The 4,016-nt window shown below is 36.6% G+C and overlaps 1 long non-coding RNA gene across 1 annotated transcript; it reads left to right on the top strand.

Moving 5' to 3' along the window:
* Positions 1-6: 6 nt before the first annotated feature.
* Positions 7-506, top strand: LOC125200235. The gene is made up of 2 exons (XR_007172697.1): positions 7-194; positions 343-506. It is a non-coding gene; the product is annotated as an uncharacterized LOC125200235 (long non-coding RNA).
* The last annotated feature ends 3,510 nt before the right edge of the window (positions 507-4,016 follow it).

Below are 4,016 nucleotides of genomic sequence, written 5' to 3'. Positions count from 1 at the left end.
TTTGATCATCCCACAATGCATTTGTTGGCTCTATTTCAAAATAGTATGGCTATTCAATTACCTGGGTTTAATGGTTAGAATCAATTAAATATGTCATTGTTTGCAAATGGCTTGTATTAAACTCCCAGGAGACAATGAACACATAGATTTGGAGATTGGATGAGGAGAAGAAGGACCAACCCAATTTTACCAAGGTATCAATTAACACATCCACATCCATAACCTTATGCAATTGTTGTTGATGCGTCACTCTATATTTAGAGACAATGGTTAAAATCAATTACATGGTTTAATGATTAGAATCAATTAAATATGTCATTGTTTGCAAATGGCTTTTATTAGACTCCTAAGAGACAGTGTACACATAGATTTGGAGATTGGATGAGGAGAAGGAGGACCAACCCAATTTTACCAAGATATCAAGTAACACATCTACATCCATCACCTTATGCAATACAAGTTGTTGTTGATGCATCACTTTATATATTGGTGAAGTTGAGGTGGTACTTTTTCCCCTTCCCCGATGTCTAAATCATGTATACATTATATTCAATGATTTTATTTAGAACTAATTTCAAACAATGTGGGACTCTGTTGATTATAATAATAAATTCACGATATTAAGGTAACACGGTCAGTTCTAAACAAAGAAAAAGATGAATTTCACAACCTAGATGGAATTTGACTACCCATCGAGAAAGGTTGCAATGTCAGTCCGCATATTTCTAAGCCTTACTGAAATAAGATGACATTGGTGTGGTATAGCACTGAACGGATCTAACAGCAAGACTTGCCTTAGGCTATCTACTGAAAGGCGAGGTCTTGATAAATATTTATTTCTTAATCAATGTAGGTTAGCATTGAGCATACGGTATTGATTATGCACTGCTTTGACTTATCAAATGGTGCGGGTTTTTCGTAACCCAATTATCCTGATATATTGGGTAGTGGTGATCGATATCTAGCGGTGCTAGGATTGCTATTATATTGAATCGTGCGCGAGCTGAGTCTCGCTTGATAATGTCCTCAAGAGGAGCGCGAAACAAGGTTTTATTATTCGGAACCTAGCTAGTTGGAGTGTGATTACTCTATGAATAATAAATAAGCGTTTCATGCTAAGTCCACTCTTGGAATTAATAAGAAGTTAATTAATTAAGTCAATAGCAGACATTAATTAATTAATGGACATTTTAATCTTAAGCACGGGAAATGAAAGTTAAACGGAAACCCGGATTACTTGTAATTTCGGATTTGGATGGGGAGAGTTCAATATTACTTCTGTAGTGGCTGCTCGTAATATTCCAATTATAACTTATATTAAATTGTGGGTTCAATTTAATTAGTAAAAAGTAAATTGGATGAGCCCATATCCAAAACCTTCCATAGATCCCTGTCTGGGCCCAAAAGGAACTTAATATAAATAGGAGAATAAAGGAGACAGAAAACAACAATTTCTCATCATTGTAATTTTCGAAAATCCCTTCTCCAGCTGAGGAGATTTTCGAATTCCTCTCCTATTCCGAAAAGGATTTCTTCTGTCTTCTTTATTTAAGTCCTAGTATTCTAGTAAGATCAGCCCACACTGATATTGGGATACAGTTCGGGAACCAGAGAGAAGATGCCAAAGTTGCATTACATGTCCATTATTTGCATATTTAATCCATTTTGGTATTTTGACATATTTTGTAATAAATGTGCAAAATAGAGCCAAAAAGGGCATAAAAAGGTCAAAGTTCGGAAGCTGGAGCAGAAGGCAACCCAGCGGACCACTGGCGCACACCAGCGGTCGCTGAAAATCACTCCAGAACGATCTGACTCTCTCCAGCGCTCACTAGGCATGTTCGCGCACGACAACCTCTGTTCAAACTCAATTTTCCAGCGATTTTTAAGTCTGATCTGGGCATGCTACATACCATTCTCTTTCTCTTTGAAAGAGCTTCATGTTGGTATCTTGATCATCTCAATCGGAGCTCTGTGGAAAAAGTTATGACCCTTCTACCAAAGTCGCGCAAAACTGTCAAGTGTAGAATTTTAGGCGGAAATTCAAGGAAGGAAAGAAGACAATTACCTTGTGAAGCCAAATCTTTTCCTTAACCTATGGGGCACGAAAATTCCTTAATTACTATTACTTGGAGGAAACTTTTTACCAAATTTAAATCCTTTTCACGCCTATATATACCCTCCAAGGCTCCTCCCTCTCCACTCTATATTTTAATTTTTCCATCATTCTTGGAGATTGAAGCAAGGCAAGAGGAGCATGAAGACTTCAAGATTCAACCTTGGGTTTTGTTTGTTTATTTCATGTCTCGTACTTTAATTATTGTTTAAGTTCATTTGTCTATGGATTACTAAACAATAGAATTTTGAGGTTTGAGAGTAATTAATTTTTATGTAGTTCTTTTTATGTTTAATGTTCAGAACTCGTTTCCACTTGATTTTTCTTGAACTTTTGTTCGACTAATTGGCCGTTACCTTGATTATTGTCAATCTTTGATCGGTGATAGCTTTGATTAATTTATCTTATATGTTCATACAATAATTGTGACATGAGTATTGATGCATGATAGGGAGAAATCGTGGTAAAACTTGAGTCGGATGAACGTAGAACTAATTAGAATAACTAAAGAGTTAGTGAAATCATTATCCTTGAAATTCCTCTATTTGCCTGATTCTATCTTAACTCTTGTTTCTCTAGATAGTACATGATAGGAAGTTGCAATTATATTCCATGTGTTCGATATCTCGGTAGTGACCTTTAGCTGTACTATTTCTGCCTTGTATACTTGCAAGTAGTTGTAGTGCAAAAAAATAGTGCATCAACTATATACACTGCACATATTTCACACACTACACACATTTCACACACTACACACATTTCACATACTTCACACACTACACACACTTCACATACTTAGCATGCTTCGCACACTACACACATTTTACCCACTACACACACTACACACATTTCACATATTTCACACAATAAACACACTTCACACATTTCACCCACTACACACACTTCACACATTTCACACACTACACACACTACAGACAGTTCACACATTTCACACACCACACATTTAAACTGTGTGAAATGTGTGAAGTGTGAAGTGGGTGAAATGTGTGAAGTGTGTGTAGTGTGTGAAATTGTGTAGTTTTTGAAGTGTGTGAAATATGTAAAATGTGTGTAGTGTGTGAAATTGTGTAGTTTGTGAAGTGTGTGAAATGCGTGAAGTGTGTGTAGTGTGCGAAATATGTGAAATGTGAGTAGTGTGTGAAATATGTGAAATTGTGTAGTGTGTGAAGTGTGTGTAGTGTGTGTAGTGTGTGAAATGTGTGTATTGTGTGAAATGTGTGTAGTGTCTGAAATATGTGAAGTGTGTGTAGTGTGTGAAATATGTGAAATGTGTGTAGTGTGTGCATTGTGTGTATATTTATCAAACATATCAATTCAATTTCATATCAAGTTTCATTTTACCAAACATAGGATTTGGAATTGAATTATAATTCAATTCCTTCCAATTCAATTCCAATTCCGTGTACCAAATGGAGCCTAAAGTGCAGATTAACTAAGCTAAAACTACTGGAAATTAAAGTGATTGTTTGTTTGGTACAATTTTCGGCTTTAAATACTCCCAACAGCAGGCACTATAGCACACACGAGTTACATGTGAGTAGATGGCGCAATCTTCTATAAGTCCACTCGTTCAGTCCGCAGCTAGAACCATTTGCTAGGCTTGGCGAATGTCCGTAGGTTGGCCAACTTTGTGGCATAGGAAGCTAGGATGAAAAGATCCTCAATAATAAGCCAACACAACCCTCCTTGCTTCTTTTCCATTTCAGACATCCCCTACTTGTGCTCTTTGTGTTCCGCCATCACTTCCACTTCCAGCCGCATCTACACATGCAAATTCTCACATTATAGCACAAATAGTGACCAAAATTAAGTGACACAAATCAAAGGCGTTAAATTTTGTGCGCCAAGGGTTTCAAGTTTCTTAAAGTTGCTTATGTAT

The sequence above is a fragment of the Salvia hispanica genome, unplaced genomic scaffold, assembly GCF_023119035.1.
Source record: "Salvia hispanica cultivar TCC Black 2014 unplaced genomic scaffold, UniMelb_Shisp_WGS_1.0 HiC_scaffold_850, whole genome shotgun sequence".
NCBI lineage: Eukaryota > Viridiplantae > Streptophyta > Magnoliopsida > Lamiales > Lamiaceae > Salvia > Salvia hispanica.
The sequence above is the reverse complement of the archived record's forward strand: the minus strand, read 5'-3'. Positions and strand labels throughout refer to the sequence as shown.